Raw genomic sequence first — 25,963 nt, forward strand, 5'->3', positions numbered from 1 at the left:
GATTTTAGATAATCATGGACTTAAATAATCTTGTTTCCATTACTTGCCAACTAGAATTCTAAAAGCAAATTAATGTATTAAGTTGAAGTTTGTTCTCTCTCTCTCTCTCTCTCTCTCTCTCTCTCTCTCTCTCTCTCTCTCACACACACACACACACACACACACACGTGCTTCAGTGTAAATTCTAGCCTCAGAGATTAGAAGTCTGGCAAGTACAATTCTATGGCCCACTTGCCATGTTCACATGCCATGTTTACATTCCAATCAATGAGAGAACTTATATAAGAATTACAAGGTAGAGGAGGAAACCATCATTCTATTCTAATATAAGAGGTATGAAGGGGGAGAAGGTTATCGATGAAAATTTTAGTAGCTTCCAGGAGCGCGCCTGAAAAATTAGCTTTTTGGTATTGTACAATAAAGATCACCAGAGTTTTAACAATTCCTAATTTCTGCAGCTAGTAGGGGTTTCTCAGGATTTTACTGCCTAGTTTTGTAAGTTTTTAATTTTGTAAGTATATGTCAAATCCCTTCCTGCTAAAATGGCTAAATAGTTTTTATCATCTAACATGACCAATGAGTGGAGTTTTCAAAAATAATATTTAATATTTCATAGAATTATAGTAATAAGTATATGAGATAAAGTATCACAGTGCCTGTCATTCCTGTCATAAGTATTGTCATAAGTATTGTCTTCCCTTTGATCGAAGGCCCTTCCTGACCTCAGTCTTCTCGAATAGACACATTCCTCCATCAGACACTGTGCCTTTGAGAAAGCAGCCTTAAGTGAACCCTCTCTGCTTTCAGCCTTTTTTTTTTTTAAAGATTTATCCATTTATTTATACAAGAACCAGGGCACAGGCCAGATCTGCGGGAGGGTGAGAGGATTCACCAGAGACAGAGCAGGGAACAGAACAGGCAGACAGTCGAAATACACCGCTGAGGGGAGCAGCAGGGGAGACAGGAGAGGTCTGCCACGCCATGTGGGACCCTCGCTGGGTGGCCGGGATCGAATCAGTGCTGCAGAGGCTGCGGACAGCTTCACAGCACTGCGCTCAACCGCCTGCGCCACCAGGAGAGGCCCTAGCCTTTTTTTATGGTTGAATTGTCTATCTGCCTTATGTTATAGTAATTTTTGTATTTTCATGTTTTCTGCTTAATTATCTTGGTTTTTATACCATGAGAAAGAGGTGAGAACTACACTGAAAACCTGGCTCAAAAAAAAAAAAGTTTTATTTTTAAGTTAAATTTATTGAAGAAATGTTGATTTACCTCACAATATATGTCTTAGAGGGGTAGTTTATACCTCACAATTCTATGTTATTTCATCACACCCACCACCAAAGCCCCAGTAACCCTCCATTACACTCCTCTTTCTTCTTTGCCCTGACCCCGCCACCTACCCTTTCTGTAGTCTTAGTTATTATACAATGTGCTCCTCCCCATCCTATTTTTATTTTTCCCCCCTCTCCCTCCCATTCTGGTTGCTTCTTATTTATGGTCAACTTTGAAGAGCTGTCTTTGTCTGACTTTTTAATTGGTTTCTCTATATTCTACATATAAATGAAACCATTGCCCAATAGAAAACAAAAAGACTAGTTATAAAGAAAAATTGCGCTCCTATGTTTATTGTAGCACTATTTACCATTGCCAAGATATGGAAACAATCTAAATGTTCCAAAACAGATGAATGGATCAAGAAGGTGTGGTGTGTATACACACAATGGAATACCACTCACCAATCAATAAAGATAAGCTCATGCCATTTGTGGAAACATGGATTGAGGTAGAAGGGATTATAGTCAATGAAATAGTCAGAAGTAGAAAGATAAATACTATACTCTTAAAGTTCCAAATGTCAATCAATTAGTAAATATGTATTTTCTTACCTTTAAAAGTCCACTTTATAACCTATAAAATGTTTTGACATTGTAGATTCTTAATATGGGTATAAATCGCTGCCATTATAATACATTAACAAAAATTTCACAATAGCCCAAGCACTGACAGCAGAATGACTTTTTCAGTCTTTACAAAAATTCCGAATTTTTCTTCCTTCCTTCCTTCCTTTCAACATTGGCCCCTATGTATGCCAATTTATGCACTGAAACTCTTTCTCTTATACCTCTTGAGTCAACATACTACTCAATTATCTGCTCTCCATATTCCCTGTGCCTCAGACTATTCTGCTATACATACTCCTATATAAAAAGCATCATCTTGTCAGTCCAGCTGGTCAAAAGATGACCCTAGTACATGTTTACCCAACAGAACATTAAACATGGCTTCAAGAAGTGAAGTACATTGTGTCCCTAACAGGAAGAGATGCATTCAATCACACATGAGAAACCTGGATTGTGCTTGGTTAGGAATTTTATGTCCAGAGCAAAGTGAAAGGGCAAAGTACATCCGATGCCAAAATTTATAGGACACAACTGACCAATTAAAAAAACGAAGGAGTCAGCATTTGTGTCCCTTCAGGAGGCATCATGTCAGCAACTTATTCTTCCTTGCAGAGTTTTAACACACCATTAGGCAGCATCCGTTCCCAAACTGATGTTGCTGTGACTTTTCTTTGCTGCTTTCAGCACCTTTGAACCCTAGATGAGGAAAAGAACACCCAGTGCCCTTGTAATTATATAGAGAAGCAAGGTTCATTTGGAAGAGCAGTGGACCTAGAATTAGATTACTCATTCAATTTTTCAACATTAGTGATCAATTACTATATGAGAGTTGTTGGGGAAATTCCAATTCTGAAATGTGTCACACATAGTAATAATTCAGGAAGAAGGCAGAGATAGACATAAACACAGTAACTTACAACTGAGTGCAGAAAGTGAGATATGACAAAATACTACAAATTGCCCAGATATCAAATAGGCATTTATACTGAATAGGCATTTATAGGTCTATTCTCTATCTCACTTGTTATTGAAGTTTTTTCGAACACTCATTATTACTGTAATGCTTATCTGCTAGATGTCAACTAGATCAAGATCCTTCTTTATGTCACATACCATCACACCAAGGTTAGGGCTTCAACATGAACTAAGAGTTAGGGTGACATAAACATTCAGTCTACAACACAAAAAACTTCATAAGGAGCAAATTTAAAATCTATAGTCAAAAGTATATTTTCATCTTCAGTGAAGTGAATTAATCCATGAGCCATGTTTTTTGCTTAGATCATTACTGATTAAAAAAGAGTTTGCATACATTTTTCTCAGCCTAACAGTATTCTGTAATAGTAATTTCTGACCACATTACTTTTCTTTCACCCTGTTATCTGAGAATATTGATGATAAATGGCATATTTAGTCATTATGTTGAGGCTGAATGAAAATTATGTTTAAAAACGATGCAGCACATAATATATTCTCTTACATGTGGTCAAGCACATTTGAGATTTTGTTCTTCACAGGTAATGCACAGAGGCTTTGACAAAAGGGAACTGAATCACCAATGTTTTCCTCATTGTAGGTTGAATTGCAAGTCAAGTAGTAGAAAGTAGAAATTGCAAGTCAAGTAGAAGAAAACTATATTGGTCATGAAGAGATTCCTAGGCTAACCTATATCAACAGAGAGATGTGACATATGTGCATATTACGGAAGATATTTTGAATACTTATCACAGCATGGAATTCATATTAAAATATAAGAATCAGAACTTTCGTAAGGAGATACTCTGTGACATCACTTTTGTGTGACTTATTTTGACAGTTCAGAACTTTCTGAAACCACACAGCTGATCATGGAAAAAGCCCAAAGGCTTTTGAATCAAATGAAATTAAACCTTAACACTGCTGGGAAGTAGATGTGTCTTAATCTTTTAGATTAGAAAAGAGTAAAATGGAGGCTGAAACATGTTAAATGAATTGCTCAAGGCCACTCATTAAAAGCATCACTGGCCTTTCTGAAGTATTTTATCAGATGAAAGCCAGACTAATTCTGTGATTTTATTATACCCATTGTACTTGGCTGGTTAGTAGATACTTTCTTTCATCTGGAAAAAATACAGATTTAATACTTTTTTGTTTGTAGTCTTGAAGGGATAGAGAATGACAAGGTTTTTGCTTTACTTGAAATATCTAAAAATCACATATCTTGTCTGATATCAAAAACATTTTTATTTCCTGACATCAAAAACATTTTCTAAATTAAAGAATTTGTTTATTGAAAATAAAATGCTATTACATCAACCAGAAAAAAAAAAATACTGTGCCATGTTCATTTATTCCCCCTTACTTTAAAACTGAGTTAACTCTTTCTCATAAATCAGGGAATCTTTTCTTTGATATATTAAGGGGGAATCAGGCTTAGTTAAATTTTCTTGTTTCTGTTTAAGGGTGCATTTAAATATGGCAGTTGACAGCATTAATGTATTTCCTATTAGGTATATTTTCTGGCTCAACAGAGATGAAGTGTTGGGATTATTCATTACAATTTACTGTGAGATAAACTTCAATGACACATCATACAGAGATAACCCAGTATTAACTGGTACTGACAAGACTAGACCAAATTCCATGAAATGGCTTAGGAAAAGATTTTCCATTAAGTTTTGAATTGTTCTTTTATTTAAGTGACTAAAACTTATCATCAGAGTTCTTCAAAATTTCCATTTCTTTAAAGAACATATTAGGGTTCCAAACAAAATATGCACAATTATTTAGATTGTTAAATTTTTGTATTTGTAACACCTGAATGTATTTTTCAAAAATTTCCCAGTGCAAACTTACTCAAACAACACTATACTGCTAAAGGCAATCATGTCTGTCTGGAATATAACCCAAATAGATTTTAGAAAATTGCAGTAAAACATCAACTATTTGGACAGATATACCAAATTCATTGTTATATTATTATGACATGGACAGAAAATTATCTTACAACAGCACAGTGGCAGTAAAACTCAATTCTAACCAAACTTACCTACTATTTCTAACCTAAGCCTCAGAGTGAGACATACTAATCATCTTCCTCTTAGAGCAATGTAAGCTGAAGGGTATTGAGGGAATTCCAATACAAAATTTTACCATGATTTAGAAGAATCAATATAATCTACCATGACACTTATATATCTCTCTGTGACATACTATTTAGGGCATATGTCAGTCAATCAGACTTGTACATATCCCATTTCCAGCTTAAGGAACAGATAATTCCATTTGCACCCTCAAATTATCGTTGAAAGTATATTAGTAAGCATAATCAGCATACAAAATTATAACAGCATTTTAACTCATAATAAATTTAGATTTAACATCAGATTCCATCTTCAGTTTGCATTGTTGGAGATCTTATTCTACTTTAAAAAAATAGGCTGCATTTAAAAATTTAAAATTCACACCAACTAATCATCTCCATTTACCAAATGTCTATTTACATCAAAATAAATAGAAAGTCTTCCTCAAACAGCCCTTGTAAAGAAATAATTTTTGGAACAATGCCAGTTTGAATTAATAAAAATATTTGAACTTAAAAATATTTGCTGTTTATTTTTCTATATTTTTAATCATGTCAGATTAAAATATCATGATCTGTAATATAAATAAATTCTAGCTTTATGCACCAAATGTAATTTTGGATGGAAAATTATTTTCAAATACTATTCGTACTATGCTTAGGAAAAATCACCAGCAGACAGCATAAAATGTGAAGAATGTGGTCCAATATAAACCCCCAAAAGATAGTTTTTACAGTATGACGGCTGAAACTATAAGGCAAAATATCACCTCAGTGGAACTCAGTAGGAATATATACCATAAGCTTAACATGTGACTATGCACATGTCTCTTATAATCAGTGAAAGTCTTAAAAGTATTGATTTTAGTGTTACAAATTATTTTTAGAGAGCAGGGAATTCTAAAAATAGAATCCATGAATAATGAGGATTGACTACATATACATCAGAGCTTGTGTAAGTGATTTTAGTGAATTTTGAGTTGTTTTTTAACAGTCATGTATATGATAATTGAAAGTGCTTTTACATGATGTAATTACAGCATTCAGCATTTATGAAGTGCTCTGCTAATGCTAAGGCTAAAAACCTTACCATGATCAATAATTTTGGAGTAGATATTTAAATGTGATAAAACATAAGGCCAAAATCACTCTGCTGCTCATTTAGAAAAGTTTATAAAATATTAGAAGTATACAATTACAGTAATTGTATATTTATATGTGCTCTGAGGAAATATCATTCTAAGCTTATATTAATTTCTATTTGAAAATTGGTCTTGAATAATTCATATTTTCAGCTATGGAAAGTATGTAGAAGTGCATCCATAACAGAAAATATAAGTCTTGTATGTGTGCAAATATATCACTTATGCACGGTATGGTGTATTTATTTGGTCATTTCCCCTGTATTCATTCAACAAACTTTGAGGATACAATGAGAAGTAATATACCATTCCTGTCTTTGTGAAGTACAGGATCTAGTGATAAAATCAAATAAGTAAAATATAAGAAAAAGGCATTTTTGATGTACATGAACACAAATCCATAGGAGAGACATATATTTCAGATTTATTAAGCCAGGGTTGGAAAAGCAGAGGCAGTGGTCGTTTGCATATTTCCAGAAGAACAAACATTTGAGTGGAGCTCTGAATAGTGAGTGGGAGTTAGAGGGACAATAATAGGACGATTGACTATAAAAGGATGATAAAGTTTCTAAGCCTCACACCAAGCACAGACAAGAATGAGAAAAAGAACATTCATACATAACATGGAAGCAGGAAGAAACAAAGTTGCAGAGGTAAACTGTATAAAGATCATAAAAACTTGTGCTGCTCTGATTGGTCAAATACTTGAATAAAATAATATAGGGAGGGCCTCCCCGGTGGCGCAGCGGTTGAGCGCTGGGTTGCGAAGCTGCCTGCAGCCTCTGCAGCGCTGGTTCGATCCCCAGCTGCTCTCCGGCCACCGGAGGAGGGTCCCATATGGCGCGTAGACCTCTCCCGCCGCCCGCTGCTCCCCTCAGCAGTGTACTTCAGTCTGCCTGCTCTGCTCCCCGCTCTGGCTCTGGTGGGTTCTCTCACTCTCCCGCGCTTCTGACTTGCTTCTGACTGTACGCAGTGCTTGTATAAATAAATAAATAAATAAATAAATAAATAAATAAATAAATAAATAAATAAATAAATCTTAAAAAAATATATAAATAAATAAAATAATAATATAGGGAGATCACCGAATTTTAAACAGAGACGTGCCATGTTAAGTGTGCATGCTAATTATGACAGTTTTTAAAATGGCCTCAATTTCTGACTTTAGTCCATTGTGTCAAAACTCTATGACTGGTAGACCAGTAGAATATAGCAGAAGTAAGGCTGTGCCAATTTTCAGGAATTTGCCCTTCCTGGCAGTATCTACTTGTCTCTGCAAACATGTTCTCAGAAATAAGTGACCAACTTAAATGAACCCCAAGCAGAGCAGAAAGGTCTTTGGAGAGAGGAACTAATATCCCTGGCCCTGAGTTGAACTTCTGATCAGAACCAATGTGTCAGCCATGTGAATGAATCTTCTTGAGAGTTATTCTGCAGTGCGTCCCTGGTGGCACAGGGTGTTGAGTGCAGTGCTGTGAGTCTGTCTGTGGCTTTTGCGGCACAAGTTCTATCGCCAGCCAGCTGGGGAGCAACCCACATGGCGCAGCAGACCTCTCCTGTCTCACCCACTGCTCCTCTCACCAGTGTACTTTGGTACATCTACCTGTTCTGCTCCCCGCTCTCTCTGGTGAATATTCTCACTGCACCCCGTGACTCTGGCCTGTACCCTACATCTTAAAAAATTAAAATAAATAAATAGATAAATAAATAAATAAAAGTTATTCTGCAGGGCCTCCTTGGTGGCACAAAGGGTTAAGACGCAACCTATGAAGCTATTCCCAGCCACTGCAGCAGAGTTTGATCCCCAGCCAGGGAACTACCTACATGGCGCAGCAGACCTCTCCTGACTCACCTACTGCTTCCTTCAGCAGTGTATTTCAGTCAATCTGCCTGCTCTGTTCCCCACTCAGTCTCTGGTGAATACTTTCACACACACCCCTCACCTCTGGCCTGTATCCCAGTTCTTGTATACATAAATTAATAAATCTTTTTAAAAAAGACTTATTTTTATAAAAATGACTGTGACATGCTTGTAGTATGGAAGAAAGACTAGGAAAGACAAATCTTGAAATAAGATAATCACCAGAAAAAATGCTCAAATATCCAGATAAGGATCCAAAACAGGAACTGAGGTGGTAACCACTTCCAAAATAATGGTTACTATGGGTGAATTTTGTGTTGGTAAATTATACACTAATAGAATTTTTAAAAGAATATGTTTAGGTTTATGATTTAGGCATATAGGTGGGTAATGTTGATGTCCATATGGTGTTTGTATAAAGAAATTCCCTCCTTGTTTGCACTTTTTATTTCCATGTCAACATAAATGGTTATCTTGCCAGGAAGAATCTTGACTAGGTTTATTAATTACTTGCCAGTATGATATATAATAGTCCCACCAAAATACCTGAATTTCAGACATACCATACTACATAGTATTGTTTCATGTTCAACTTTAACAAAATATTAGTTTGAGAGAACATGTAGAGATATTTTAAAGTATATGCAGGCCATCACTGCTCTACTTCTACTAGACTGTACATGCATGTCACTGATAACACTGGATTATATTAACCTCTTAATTTCTTTCACTCAATCAACTTGCTTTATTATATTCTCAACTTATATTGAAAGGTTGAACATTTTAATACAGCATATCACTTCATTTATCTTAAGGATTCATTGAAGATATTGTTCCATATCATTGAAGTATTACCTATATGAAAAAGAAAACTTCTTATAAGTCAACATATATAGAGAGATATATAGAAATATAGATACACACACACACACATATTCAGGAGTAAGGATATTCTTACTATGTGCCAGATACTAAGCTAAAAAAAGTAGGGTTAATATATATGTTATACATTATGAAATAAGAAATAATAAATCAAAGCATAAATGTATATTAGCATCTCATTTTTTTTCAAATGAGAAAAAAATTATGTGCTGAAAATTTGAGATTTGTGCTTCCTTCATGAAATCACACCCTAGAAGTGGGTTTCCTTCATCTTAATAAGAATTATTTACCATAGTTTTCCATGAACATCAAAAAGAAATATTTTTTAATCTTCTTGTTAATTAGAGCTTGTTCAAAAAGAATGATAAATTATGAATGTAGGCCAGCCATTCACTACTTCACTTAGGATAAGCTGGGTCAAAAGTATGATGATGGATAGTGATGGGATGAGGCTGCACCTAACGGAAATGTTAAACCCAAAGCAACTTCTGTCAACATAAATGATTGGCTTTTTAAATGGCAGAACAGTTTAAGAATGACATGCTGAATCAATCCTTAACTAATTGGAAAATTAATTAGGGCCTGTCATTTTAACCCTGAGTATTTTTAAACTTGAATTTGATTACAGCTAACTAGCAGCCTGTAAGAAATCAGTTTGTAAATTCAATGAAATTGTTACCTGAAATTTTCACAAGGTATTATCCTTGTGGTCTTAGTGTATAGTAATGCTTAAAAATCCGTCAACCCACTAAATGTTCATCAATGATTGACAAATTAGTGAACTGTGTCATGTTTAATATATCTCTTTCATCTTATGCCTTGTAAAGCTGTTGCTGCTATCTTCCTGAAGCTCTACTAACAGATTAAAATGATGCTTGCTAATCCCAGAAAAGTAATAAAATGTGTTTATGTTTACTTTCTCTCATAAGGCTAAATGTTGAGTATTTTAAAAGTCTGAATATGCTGAAGGGCCAAAAAAGAAAACATAATGTGGGTAAATAGCATAAAATTTAATAACGCCTTGCTTAGTCAACAAAGTCAATACATTTGTTGGTTTATATTATATAGTTATTTTAGTGGTCATGAAAACAAAGTTCAGGAATATTTTATCAGAGAAAAATATTCAACATTTATTGAACATCCACTAGTTGCTGTGCTGGGCATTTATGTGTTACGTGCTTACCTTCGAATACAGCCTTATAAAGTGGATGGTGTTATTTCCATCCTTGGTGTTATTTCCATCCAAGGAAGCTAAATTATTTGTCAAAGTTCGCATAGCCAATGGGGTATTAAATTATATTCAATTTTTCTAAATCTGTGTTCTTTGCTCCATTTCATTCCATTTATGGGTAATTTGAGGATAGACAATTCACAAATTTGGAAACATAACTAGTCAATGAACAGAGGGGGAAATATTCTCTCAAAGGAGTAAAAGAAATGTAAATCTAGACCATCATATTACATTTACCTGAGAAAAAGTACTCACTTAAAATATTAATACCTATAACTGTTGAAAGTATAGTAATATATGTCCTCTCCTACTCTGTTTGAGGAACAACAAAGTGGTAATGTACTTTAGAAAACTGTTGGAATGATATATATATATATATACATCAAAACATGTTTATTCCATTTAAGTCAATAATCTGCTTCTAGGAATCTAGTCTGAGAAAATAATACAAAAGTGTGAACTTTTTTATATAGACATTCATTATTACTTATAGATGTTACATATAAATAATTCTGTATTCATTAAATTGAAAAATAGTATGCATGCTTTATAATTACTATAAAGACATGAAAAAATCTTAACATAAAGTAAAATATTCAGATGGAATATGTAGATTCTGTTAATCAAAATGGTACAAATACAAAGAAAAAGGAAAGTACACAAATTGTCTAACAGGACTGCTGCTACCAGAGCTATATGTTTTTGGTATCTACTATATACTTTAAAAAGAAAATACTAAAAGAAGAATACTACAAGTCTATAACATTGTCTGAAAATTGAACTGTAGGATGATAATTGACCACAACCAATTTCTTAAATTCAACACTATTAATAACATTATTTTGGAGAATGAGTGTGTTTAACATCTGGGTCAACAATCTCCCATTTCTGAAGAAGTTTGTTATCAATTGCTTGTAGAAGAAAAGTTTCCACTGATTAGTAGACCTTGCTTGTCAGTAACTGTCTACTAAATTTGATCACATATAAGATGCTTGATAGATAATCTTTGATATGGTACATGTTATGCTATCATTTCTACTTAGATTGGAATATGTGGAATGTATATAAGTATATACATTTTGATTTCTAAAGTGAGATCAATTTATACATTTTTCCTTCTTGGAATTATTTTTAAGATCTATTTATCCACTCAAGCTTGTGATCATGGCGCCTTTCTTTAGACTAATTTTTTTTGGGGGGGTAATTACCCTCAGTGAACACATGCACTTCTTAATGATTATACCGAATATTTTTTTCTTCTTATACATTTTGCTTAAAATGGACATTTTAAAAATGCTGGAAATAGGGAACTATAGTTCTTTGAAAACTCTGATATCATGGATGGTGAAAATAATCAACAAACTGTACAATACTAGATGGTGGAATGATAAATATAAATATAAGGATTATGAAAAAAATAAATACTAACAATAATCACAGGATATTCATATAGAAATTTTCAAATTACAGTTAGCTATGTACTTCAAATATGTTAAAAATTAAATGCAATTTTAAATTACTATTCAAAGTATTTCCATGTCACTACTGCTTACTGATATATACCTCTACATTGTTCTAGAATAAACATAAGTGAAATATTATTCATGAGCAAACATATTTCTGTTGAGATTTGGGAAATCTGCATTCTGCAGATTTTAATATGCAGAATGCATTAGATAAAATAGTATATTTTGCCAATGTAATATAAAATGGAAGGCAATATTATAAATAGCATTTACTGTGCATCCTACAATGACTTCAAATTTTCCTGATTGTTTTTCGATCAGATTTATTCAACCCTTTTAGTTGAGTTCATTTTCTCCTTCAAACACATAACCCTCCCTTCCCCTGATTTAGACACCATACCATCTTTCCCCACCTTAATAGCCTCTACATAGAGGGATAAATAGTCTTCTTGGGGAAATGTCCCTTTCCAACTCATCCTTCTGTACTCCCGCCCTCCCATTTGTAAAGATTTAAATGAGACTATAAGGAAAGTGAGAAAGGTGGTATTATTTGACTATGTTATGTTTGAATTAATCTCAAAGCAGAAATCAGAAGGAAATCTTGCATTTTCAGAAATAGCAAAAGAGAAAAAATTCTGTAGATATGTGTAATTCTTCTTGTAATTTTGAGTTTTCCTATTTTACACAGTTTACAAGGCTTTCAGATTTATACATGATTGTCTTTTTATGGCTTTTGTTGCAGCCCAAAGTCGTGCTCATTGTTAACTCAGTACATAATATCCTTGATAATTCTTTAGAGATGCATTGACTCAGTAGGAATCAGTTACCATAGGACACTAATAAGCACGTAGTGGTCTGAAGCAGAGGAACATTAACACAGCAGCTTAGGAAATGTAAGGCAGCTGTGACTCATAATATATCTGATTCAAGCTATTGATGCATAATGGGCATGAAAATGAAATCTGTGCCCCTGACTATTAAGAACAGACCCTCACAAACCACTTCCAAACAGCCAATATACATAGAACAAAAACAAGCTGTTGCTTTTTCTCACATGTATATGAAGAGTGGGAAAGTGTTTAGGAGGCTAGAGGAAAATATACCTGGAAATTACATATATACTACATATCCTAATGTTCCAAGTGAAAGGTAAAAGATGTGTTTTAGGTAAACTAAGCAATGATCCTGGAATATCATTGCCTCCTTTCCTGTTATGTTCCTAGCAGTCTGATGCATACCAATGATTAAAAGCAGTTATTGTCACATAGCAAGTAATTAATAATTATCTACTACTGCTGCTGGCTTTGCTATTGCTGCTGCTACTGCTAATACAACTGTTGCAACTACTGCTGCTGGTATGAGTTTAGTAAACTTCTTGGAGAAGAATACAGAACTTTCTCTAACAGGACAGACCAACAAAGCAATCTACCTTTGAAATTAGGATATATAAATTAGACTTCTATCTTTAACATTTACTAGTGTGTGACCTTGGGAAAGTCATGAAATAGTTGGAACATCCCTTTCTTTATCCTTAAAATAAAGGTATTATTGGTGGCCTAGGGGTTAAGTCTCAATGCAATCACTGTTTCGCCTATGTTCAATCACCAGCCAGGGAGCTAACCCACATATCATGCAGCAGACCTCTCCTATCCCTCCTGCTGCTCCTTTAGCAGTGCAGTTCAGTAAATCTGCCTGTTCTGCTTCCCACTGTCTTTGGTGAATCCTTTCATCCCCCACACCTCTGGCCTACACCCCAGTTCTTCTATGCAAAAATAAAATAAAATAAAAAATAAAGGTATTAATGATATTTCACAGACTAAAGATGCTATGAAATTAAATGTGATATATACTGTCAGTTATTAACACTCTGCCTAGAACATTGCAGATTCATAATTAAAATGGCTTTTGTTATCTTTCAATGTGGGTTACTTCAGTGTGATGGTTTCTAAATAATAAGCAAGAGTGTAAGTCACAAGTCACTACAATATAGTCTCTGTAGTATTGTACTGTTATTTACCTGACACAAAGGTTGGAAAGAAACTCCATCTCATTTCCTCTCCCTCAATTGCACTTAACACCACCTGCTTTTGTGCTACTTGCTGCCTCATTACCACAACAAGGACATGTTAGCAACATCAGATTTGGTTAAAAGCCTCTTCTCAGAGAAGGATTACTAATAAACCTGCATGGGAGTAGAATTGATAAGAAAACACAATTTAACAATACCATTGTTACTGTTATTGTCTCTCCATAGATTCTGTTTGGAGGTCTTTGCCTTGCAATCTGCAATTTCATCAGTCAATTGCTTACACAGAGCCCTTTGCTGCACGCCTACTGTATGCTGAAGCACTGTGCTTCTAAAACTGCACAAACATGAAATGAATATGCCCCTGCTTTGGAGTCTCTTGTAGTTCCATTCTTGCAGTTCCATTAATAAAGAAAGGTATATATTTACAAAACAAGCAAAACTTTTAAAATGAATTTCATTAATTGCCTGTGGCACAGTATGCTGAGATTTTCTAAAGCAAAGCCAATTATGTGGATTGATGAAGGATTGCAAATGAAGCAGAATAGATCAGAAGTGCTGTAAAGCAAGTTATGGAAATATTCAAAGATCTATGCTTAAATGTAAAGACTGAAGCATTATTTTGAAAAGTCTGTCTTCTTTATCTGATGCCCACTTGTTTTCTTTGACCACTTTATTAAAAGATAATATTGCCAGGCAACAGCTTGAGTTTGAGAAATAAATATAGGTGCACTGAATATGTAGCCCAAAACGCTTTTCCTACTTCTTGACTAATGTAATTTATGTGCTTGATCATTTGATGATGCCTAGCACTTGGTTTCCATGTGGGATAACCTTGAAGTTTATACCCTGACAAAAAATGGCAATAGTCTCATTCCAGAATGTACAGAAATATATTCACTGAAGTATAGATGATTCTATATGAATAGGCTTTTATTTGTGACCCTAGAGCATGACATTATCTTAGTATTAATAATTATCTTTCTTCCTGATTTTTCCTCTTTAAGGATTTTGTGCATTTTTGGTGTCCCAGAAGACTCCCCTGGAATTTGTAGTTAATAAATAATGATATTTAGTATTCTGAATGGGAGATTGATTATTCATTGGAAATTATTTAATGTCTAGTGACCAAGCAGCTCAGGGCTAGAAAGCAAGAAAGACTCTTTTTCCTTATTGCTCTTTCTATACCTGATTGATTTTTTACTTCTCCCCAGAATCTTTCATCATTTGAATTGCAGTACTCAGTTTACCTTTCCATACTTATTTATATTATCTAACAAACCTTAGATCACACTCCACATTTAGTAAAATTTTTTCCACATTCAATAAAATTTTGTCAGTTAAACAACACCCCTTTTTCCAATACATCTCCTAGCTAATTTCAAAATCTAAATAGTATGAATTCAGCAGTCTAGTAATTTCTGGCCTTCTATTCCCTAAATACCTTGATCTCCACTCCTCTTCAACAATCTTCTTCTACTGTCTTACATTGATTGTCATCATCTATAGCTGCTTTGTTGACTTGTGAATTTTCCAAAATGGAAAAATGTTTAATTTCATACCTCTCTTATAAGAATTCTCATAAACTTTCCCATTTATTTACCTCTCCAGAACACCAATTAGAAATAAATCTCCTCTTTGACTAAGGAAGACCTCCAATCCTTTGATCTAGTCCTTTATAAGACCCTTTGGGATTCAAGTAATGCCAACTTAAACTAGCTCAAGCATGAAAGGAAAATTTAATATAAGATGCAGGCATATATCACAGAATCAAATGAATGGTAGGAATAGAGCCAAGCTTCCAAACATACTTGAATCAGAAACTGCAAAGGCATCAGGCTCCCAAGAAATATTTTCTTTGTGTGCTTGTTCCCTCCATGTTTCTGTTCTTACTAGATACCAACTTTCACTGCTTTCCATTTTTCTACATGCCTGTAGTAGAATTCTACTACAACGTTCCTATTTGCTTTGCCTCAGTGCCACCCTAACCCAGATTTGATGTCTGTTTCTGAATTCAAATTCATGTAAGAAACAAACTTCTTCCTCATTAATGTGGTACTGACACCTACACCAGTGAAAGATATTAAGTGTTGACCCTGAGACAATTAACTTTTGTTTGGAACAGAGAACACAGTCAGACAAATATGAGTGAGTATCAAAGAAAGAGGGCGTAGTGAGCAAGACAGACACCATATAAAGTACAGACTTCTATTTTTTTCATGCTAGTAGCATCTTCATAGATTCATTCTCATTTTAAATTAAACATCCTAATCATTGTTTAATGATATCCTCTGTTGCTCTATTATACACATGTCCTCTAGTCCTTGATAATGTTTTACCCTGGGTCTTTCAAAATAATGTCTTTACCTACATCTTCTTAGTGGCCATTGAGCTCTATGGAATAAATATAATCACCCGTGCATTAACATATGTATATTTTTAATGATTGCCTAGTGCTGGCCACATTCCAACAATACTTCCACTGATTCATTATAAACTGTTTTTAATCTCGTGCTTTGCTTATTCCAAATTTATAGCAACACTTAACATTTTCTAGCCTATTCTTATCACCCATCACACCTTCTCCCCTTACACATATACAGAATTTCCATTTCTGACAGTATATCTCCAAATTTTCAGTAAAAATAGAGGCGATTAGGGTATTGGACTCCCCAATACCGTCAATTTCCTAACTTCAAGTATTACTTGATCCATGCTCTAGTATTTAACTAGATTTTAATCACCACAGCTAGGCTAATTACCCTTAACTCCCTATTACAGCCTCCTTCTTTATACTAAATTTAATGTAATTCTTTGCTTGAACCCATTCACTCAATCTCCTCTGGAACTCTCAAGTATCAATTATCATACCTGCAACTTGCATCTTATTCTTTTCCTATTTATGTGTTCTTTCATTCATAGCACATAAATATGACCAATTACCTCCCATGCCTCCAACAGAAGCTTTTTTTCAATCTCCCTCTTTATAGTCTGCTTTCTTCTAACCCATTTACCAGAAGCTTCTCTAAGAAATATCTATTTCTTCACCACCTATTCAATTCTTTTTTTAAGATTTATTTATTTATGAGTACAAGAGCTGGGATACAGGCCAGAGATGTGGGGGGGTGAGAGGATTCACCAGACAGAGTGGGGAACAGAACAGGCAGACTGACTGAAATACACTGCTGAGGGAAGCAGCAGGCAAGACAGGAGAGGTCTACTGCACCATATGGGTTGCTCCAAGGCCAGCCAGGGATCGAACTTGTGCTGCAGAGGCTAAAAATTGTTTCATAGTTCGGTGCTTAACCCCTTGCATCACCAGGGAGGCCCTATTCAATTCCTAACACACTGAAATTTGGCTACTAATAGTAAACATTATTATAATTTCTTGAGTAAAGTTCAGTTGTAATTTCCTACTTGTCAAATCCACCCATACCATCTGATTTTTTTTGCCTATTTCTGCATCTACTTCAAGACCACCTCATCTTCCTGACTCTCAAATATAAATTTTACTAAAGAATAGCCAAACCCCATTGGTTGTTCATTAAATAGCAATTCACTATCCCTCTCCCTTACATACAAAGCCCACCACCAATACAAAGAAAAATTTTCCTAAGCCTCATCTCAGAAAGACCTCACAAATATTATCAAAGAAGAAAGAGTAAAATTCTTCCTTTTTCTTATTCCTTGTTATATATATATATATATATATATATATATATATATATATATATGCACTGATAGTATAAGTAGATGATACCTGCAGCTCTGGAAACCATGGTTTGTTTGTTTTGTTTCATTTTTTTTTGTCAATAAGGCATATGTGAAGGATGAATGATGAGAAGATCCCTTGTCTTCATGACAGTGGGAGTCTTAAATTTACCTTAGGATTGCTGATCTGATTTCTTATTTTCTGGGAATAAACTTTCCTTTACTTAAGCCACTTTAGATTCTCTACTACTAGGCCTCTTACCCATTTGGCCATCAGATCTGCTTAATCCTTTGACTCCAAGTACAATATATTACATAGCACATAAAATTATCATGGTAGACTAGCACATAGTAGATGAGTAAGCAATATTTGCTAAATTTGAGCAAATTATTTTTATTCTATTTGTATGTTAGGATAATTTCCTATGATAGTATCTTCAGGACAAAATACATATATTTTGGGATTATAGAAAGGCTATTTCTGAAACAGACCTTGTATCCACTTCAACTTCATATGTCTTTGCCTATGTTAATATCTTTAAGTTGTTGTCCCTGTCCCTTCCTTTTTAGTTTTGTGAAGTTTTGTAAGTCATGAACCAGCTACTCTGAAAACCTTTGTTTTCTGCTGGCGGCACTTAAATACTCTCTCTCTATGTTCATGGCATCTGTTCATACCTTTATTATAGCATTTATCAATTTACGTGGCAATGATTTGTTTACCTGTCTCTTCTACACTGTGAGTGCCATGAGAAAAAGAACTGTTTCTTATCTGAGTGAGCCCAGATCCCAGCTCACTGTCTGGCACAGAGTAGAAACCCAATTAATTATTCTGTTATGAGTAATGACTCTTGCTCATTAGTTTCTCAGAAGAAAAAGACAGATAATAGCCTGATTTTTATTTCCTTTGTAAATTCTTAAAAGATGACAGCCCTAAAAAGCATATGTTGTGAGATTAGATAAGAACAATAAGAACACTGGCTAAAATTGTGCTACATATTAGAAAACACTAAACTTTGCCAGAGTTTCAATATATCATCTTAATTAATTGGAACACTGATACTTTTACAATGCCAGTAAGGGATATCATTCACATATTACTACCTCACTGCAAAAATATAAGCAAAGAGAATATTCTATCATTAACCATCTACGTTAATATAGTTTTTCCTCAATGAATTCGTATTTTAGGCAGAATCCCTAACTTCTCCTAACCAAACCAGAGAGTAACCCCTTGTTAGCAATATTATTTTGTTTTAGTCCCTTGCAATATGTCACTGACAGGAAGAGATGGTTACGTTTCTCTCTTCTCTGGCCAATCATAATGTACAGCCACCACATGTGTGCCCCTACACACTTATTTCTTCAGATGCCACCTCTGATTTAGAAAGAGAAAAGAACAGATGGAAAGAAGGATGTTCATTTAGCTCTCGTGCCATATTTATTGCACAGAGTGGGGGTTAGAGCCAACTTTTAAAGGTCAAATGGCAGAAATTCATCATCTTTTCTGATACCTAGCAAAGGCTCAGTTTTTGTTTGTTTCCATCATTTAATCCCTGTCTTTAGGTATTTGTACATTTCCAAAGAAGTAAGTTTGCTTTTCATAAACCAAACAGTCTTTATCTCAAACTTTATTATCCAAACTTAAAAAAAAAAGATTCACATTAATAATTGTCACACCTCAGCAACATCCATTTGAGAAGTGTAAGGTGCTTTCTAAGTGACTATTCTGTACCTGCTCTAATCACACCTCCAGACACAGCAAACAGTAAGAAAAATACCTCCTGAAAAAAACATTAAATATCTTATGATAGATTATATAGCAATTTCACTACAAAATACATATCTAGAACCAATACCACAATTATCAGCTGAAGATAGTTACTCACAAAAAAAGTCAAAAACAAAACACTCTGGGTAAAAAATAATAGGTACTTTCATAAACAAAATTAGAAATACTTGCTGTAAACTGAAAACATATATAATCAATAAGCGCTTATACAACAGATGAATAAATGAATATGCACTGTTGGTTTTTTACCCTTTGGTAAAACCTTGGTTGAACAAATTACTGTAAGTTAATTGATTTATCCCAAACTTGCTCAATATTAAGGAATATTCAATTTGAATATAAAAAAATGAAATGCATCCAGGATTATACTGTAAAACAATCTGCATATCAGATTAAATGTTTGAGACTATTTACATGGGTCAATTTTTCATGAATAATATTTGCTTAGCTGATCCTTCTGACTCCCTCCATCACTTTTAAGGACCCTCAAGATTACTTTAGGCCTAGTTACAGAATCCAATTGTGTCTATATTATAATGTCAATTTATTAATGACCTTAGTTCTATCTGCCTCCTTTGAAAAAAAGAAAAATTAGTTGAGCCCAGCAAGATGACTGCAGACTGAAGACTCTTGTACATCTCCTCCATAGACTCACAACTAGATTGCAGCAGAGCAAAGCCAATAATCCTGAAGAAAAACAGATGATCACAGTACACACGAAGAGCAGAGGTCTAGCAGAAAGGGGCAAGTAAAACTTTAAATGAATGGTGTTTAATGTGATACTAGTTTAGTACAACCCAAAATGGGGACAGAAAGCTTCTACCATGCATAATCCCTTTAGCTACTGACTCAGGGGCTCAAGCTAATATGGAGACTTTTAACACCCAGCACCTAAGAGGCAGAACAGAGCTGGTGCCAGGGAAAAAGGGTGTACTTATAGAGCTGGAGACCTATAAGGAGCAAGTGCAGATAAATTATAGGCTTGAGTATGTATATATTACACCATGCATATATATCATATAAATAATAATACTAATAAAAGTATTAGCCAAATCCAGAAGTACCACATTTTTTTAATACAAAATTATCAGTTATCTGTGTGCTAATAGTAACTACACAGTGAAATTTTTCTCCTCGGTCCCCAAATGAATGGTCTGCACAGAATCTGAAAGGAAAATCAATGAATAGATCATTCATTATTTCTTGCATCAATATCCACACATGCATCTCAAAGAACAATAAGTAACTTAATAAAAAAATTCAAAATCTATTTTTCTCCCTTCAAAAGTATACAAATTCATTTAGAGAAAAAAAATGAATTAAGACTGGAGAGAACTTGAAAAGACAAGTACTTAGTGGCACATGGGAAAATTTCTCTGTTCATTAAAACAATTGTGCTAATGAATAAAGGTGCTTAGGAGTGAGACAAAATTAATGCAAACTTCTGCAAGTTAATTGATAAAGAATATCTTTCACTGGCTTTTAAATTTAAAGAATATACATTAGCAATTTTTCACTGCTATATGAAAATAGAGCCATGGAGGAGGAGAGACATACTCTTGAAGGAGTATGAATTCAGATGCTTTATTATTTTTGTAAAAAAGGCACATATATGTAGCTTATCTAGAAAGGGCCAATAAAAGGCAGATTTCATTTCATGAACATTTAGAGTTCTTTTTTCTGATCTCCTCACCATAGCAACGTGACAAAAACACCTGCCCTGTTTTCAATCCTGATTCCTTGCTCTGTAAAAATGAGGTAACAGGGCTTTAAGCAAATCATATGGTGATAGCTTTCTATCTGCAGGAATGGGGATGAAAGACCACCATAACAGCTCCTTTTTATGAGCATACGTGGTCTTTCAAGCAAGTACATATATTCATTTCTTTGCCTTCCAATTGTACCGTTCCGCAGCACCGTAGGCGCTCCCGGGATAAGCCTTTCCGTGTCTAGAACGGCCATCATTATGTCACGACTAGGTCAATATTCTGTAACCTAAAACAAACTCCCACCTCTAAGAAAAAGAATTTCCTCCAAATGCAATGCTTTCTTTCTATTCTTTTTTTAAATATATATTTCCATCATCTGAGTAAAACTGGCCTTTAAATATTTCAAGCTTGATTGTTAGAAGAAAAACCTGAGCTTTCAGTCTACACGGAGTTTTTTTTTTTTTTTTTTCACAATAGAATTATTTTTAACCATCAAGAAATAACTCTGAAAGCTCCTTCTCTGTAAAAAAAAAAAAAAAGAAAGAAAGAAAGAAAGAAAAAAAAAACCAAAAACGAAAAAAAGATTTTTTTTTTCTGAGGTAAAATTCATATCAAATTATTTCAAGATGGCCTAGAGTCTCCCTGAACAATAAGTACTTATAAAAGATCACTAATAGTGTGTTGTTAAGTACCTGATATTTTTCAACTTATTTTTAAAGATTTATTTCTTTGTACAAGAAACGGGAGGGTGAGAGGATTCACCAGACACAGAGTGGGGAACAAAACAGGCAGACTGACTGAAACACACTGCTGAGGGGAGCAGTGGGAGAGTCAGGAGAGGTCTGCTCTGCCATGTGGGACTCTGCCTGGCCGGTGGGATCAAACCCGCATGCAGAGGCTGCGGACAGCTTCATGGTGAGGCACTCAACTGCCTGCACCACCAGGAAGGCCCAATATTTTTCAACTTTAATGTATTAGTATATTAATATATATGGATGATATTAATATATGTATACTAACATATATATTAATACTTTAAATTATATGCATTTAATATCTAAAAGAATATTAAAAATATTACTAAAGTTAGTCAATAGCCTCTGTGCAATTGAAGGTACATATTGGAAAACAACACAGGAGAAAAGATTCTGGAAAGACAATAGTGGTGGCTATTCAGTGTCTTTTTATTTTATTATTTTTATTTATTGTTTAATTTTAATTTTGGGGTTACATTTTTGTTCCTCCATATGTGCACATGTTCCATTCACCCTCCACCAAACTTCCTGTGCCAATACCCTGTCTGCCTCCTGCCTCCATGTCTTTCTCCCTTCCCTCTGTTTCCTCTGGGAGCCATTAAATTATTTCAGTAAGTCTAAAATTTATTCCTGCTGCATTTTGCCTGTGTATGTTTTTGATTATTTATATTCCACAGATGAATGAAACCATTTGATATCTTTCACTTTGTAACTTATTTCACTTAACAATCAATCACCTTGAGGTCCATCCCTTTTGTCCCAAAAGACACTATGTCACCTTTTTAAAAAGCTGTGTAGTATTCCTTTGACTATATATGCCACAATTTCTTTACCCATTCATCTGCAGAAGGACATTTAAGTTGGTTTCCCGTCTTGGCAATTGTGGACAGTGCTGCTCTGAATATAGGTATACATAAATCTTTTTGTATTCAAGTTTTCTTATTTTTAGGATAAATACCTAATAAAGGTTTCGTTGGATCATACAGAATTTTCACTTTGATGGTGACAAACTTCATTAGCTTCCTTTTGTCTCAGAAAGTCTTTATTTCACCTTCATATTTTGTAGGACAGTATATTATTGATTGGCAGTTCTTGTCTTTTTGGATAGTGAGAGCTTCCTCCCACTGTGGATCTTGTGTGGGGGAAAAAGCAGAGGAAAGCCTAATCTTGGGTGTCTTTGTAAATTATCTTCTTTTTCCTTGCTTCTTATAAACTTTTTCCTTTATTTTTGATTTTTGATAATTTAACAATCATATAACTTTGTGTTGGTTATTGCATTTAGAAATGGGTTTCTCTCTGCTTCCTGGATATCCATACTTAATCTGTTCCTTAGATTTGGGAAATAATCTATTATTATTTCAGTGAGTAGGGTCTCTGTTCTATATATAAGTAACAACTCCGAGTATTTGTCTTTTTCCTCTAGTAAATAATGCTAAGAATTATCCTCCATTTCCATCCATGTCACAAATGACTAGAGTTTATCTTTTATTTTTTTTAGCTGAGTAGTATTCCAGTGTGTTTATATCCCACGTCTTTGTAATCTACTCATCTGCCTTCAGCCCTTAGGTAGCTTTCAGAACTTGACTACTGTAAATAGCACTGCAATGACCATAAGAGTGCATATATCTCTTCAAATAGGTGTTTTGCATTCTTTATGTAGATACCCTAGGATTGGAATTTCTGGATCATATGTTAGACCTATTTTCAATCTTTTAAAATCTCTATACCATATTACATAGGGGCTGAACCAGCTACATTCCCGCCAACAACTATGCAATGTTTTAATCTTGAAAAATCCTCACATAAAAATAGAACATTTAGGTAGAAAATCCAGTAAACCAGGGTCAGCATTTAAAACAAAACTAGATGAATAATTACCCTCATGAACACCAAAATAAACAGGGTAGAGGCAAACCACTGATAACCTTTAAATTGCATATCTGAAATTCCACAGGAAGAAGAGGAAGAAAGCAACAGAGCAATGCCTTAGACAAGAGGACACTAAAACTGCCAACAGATATTCACCGGAAATCAGAGGCCAGTGTGAGGACAGTAACTGAAATTGTGAAGAGTTTGTGAATGTAACTTCCCTACCCCCTACTCCTCAAGAAAAACTAGCTATTTCAACCAGAGAACCATTGCTAAGTCTCAGAACTGAGGCACCATAGTTTCCTTCCAGAATAGGAGCCCACAATGAGCAGAAATTGCAGGAAGGGGAAACAAAATTGAACAAGATAGAAATAGTAAAGATCAGGGGGGAGTACAGATCAAATCCCAAAAAGCACATTACCACATGGTTTAACATCATAAAAACAACAGAGTGGGGAACCCCATAAAGTTATATAAGTTTTCCTAAACCCTGCCTTAGGAAAATTCATTTCACATAAACATGAGCAACATAAAAGTATCAAGGTCATATCCCATAGGGAGTTATCATAATAAAAAAGAGGTGGGGAAGCAGAATAACATACTGCAGACAATAAAAGCATGCCAAAATCTATGCCCACAAAACAGAACATAACCACAACCTATTATTTCAAACCAGTGCTAAGATGCATTAAGAAAATGCTACAAGATGTGTGAAAAACACAATATAAATCAGAACTACAAGGCCTCAGATATGATGCTCCAAAAGTCTGAAAATAATAGAGAAAACTAGAGAAAAGAAAATGCAAGAAAAAAAGATAAATAATATCTTAGGTAATAAATACAGCAGATGATGGGTTAAGTATAAGACAAGGTATAGAAAAAACTTTAAAATCAAGAAGTAATGAAGGAAAAGGTTTGAAGAGAAAGCTAAACATATTGAAGATAAGCAAAACATTTTGAACATATGGACAAAGGAGATGAAACACAACCGAAACAGAATAAATATTAAACCCAATAATCCAGTAATTTTTCCTGAATGAAAGATTTAAAACTGAATATTGAAAATATATACAACATTGGGCCTCCCCAGTTCAGCGGTTGAGTGCTGGGCTGAGAAGCTATCCGCAGCCAGTGCAGTGGTGGTTTGATCCCGGCCGCCAGCAAGGGTCCCACATGGCGCGCAGACCTCTCCTGCTGCGCCCGCTGCTCCCCTCAGCAGTGTATTTCGTCGGTCTGCCTGTTCTGTTCCCTGCTCTGGCTCTGGTGAATTCTCTCACCCTTGCAGACTTCTGACTATACCCAGTGCTTATATAAATAAATAAATAAATCTAAAAAAAAAAAAGTATACCCAACATCACTGAGTAAATAACTCCTAACAAAAAATGAAATATATTCTACTAAAATTAAATGATTTAAAGGGAGGGAGAGAAGGAAAGAAAAAAGGGGGAGAAGTGGGGAGGGAAAATAACACATTTCAATGTCTAGAAAACAAAGAACAAAAGAACACATGACAAGAGAAAGAACTTTCTCTTATAAAAGAAAGAAAATTATATTATCATCAGACACTTCAATAGAAGTATTTTATGCCAAAAAATGTAATGACTTAATCATTAAAGAAAAAGAATACTGCAAGTCAATTATTTATATCTCACAAAATAGATTTTGAAGCTCAAAAGACAGGAAAATTTTTAGTAGGCAACTTTCACACAAACAAAATGGCTAGAGACATTGACATAAGGATGGGTGATTCATAAATATATAGTTACATGTAGCACTAAATAGGGAAAATGGGGAGAGAATAGAATATGAAATTACAATATTCTCAGACAATATTGGTATAGTATACAATAACTATAACAAATGGGAAATAATGGGAAGAACAAAAGCAAACAAAGACAATGGTTTCAATAACATTGGCAGTAACATTAGCATTGCTTCTCTAACGTTGTTGCATATGACCTATTAGGAAGAAAAAATGAGTATTTATGAGATTTTTTGAACCACTATTCTCAGCAATAAAGAAAAAAGATGCAGATGTAATGAAGAAGAGGTTAAGTAAATACCCTTTACTCTTGGATTTGAAATAGATGTACCAATCTGAACTCGGGTTAGGCAGTCATCAGTGCAAAATAAAAAATAGAACACAATCAAGGTAGAAAATGGAGGGTTACTATTTTATTTTTTTTTAAAGATTTATTTATTTATGCTTACAAGAGCTGGGGTACAGGCCAGAGATGCAGGTGGGTGAGAGGATTCACCAGAGACAGAGTGGGGAACAGAACAGGCAGACTGACTGAAACACACTGTTAAGGGGAACAGTGGGTGAGTCAGGAGAGTTCTGCTGCGCCATGTGGGTTGCTTCCTGGCCAGCCGGGGATCGAACTCACACTGCAGAGGCTGTGGATTGCCTCATAGTGTGGTGCCAACCCCTTGCGCCACCAGGGAGGCCCGGGTTACTACTTTAAATAGCACCATGAAGATGATTCTTAAAAACAGACTGAGTGATATGAGAGTGTGAGTCATGTCTTATCGAGGGTGGAAGTAGTTTCAAGAAGAG

Source organism: Talpa occidentalis, unplaced genomic scaffold, assembly GCF_014898055.3.
Source record: "Talpa occidentalis isolate TD23 unplaced genomic scaffold, MPIMG_talOcc4v2.1 talOcc4.6, whole genome shotgun sequence".
Classification (NCBI taxonomy): domain Eukaryota; kingdom Metazoa; phylum Chordata; class Mammalia; order Eulipotyphla; family Talpidae; genus Talpa; species Talpa occidentalis.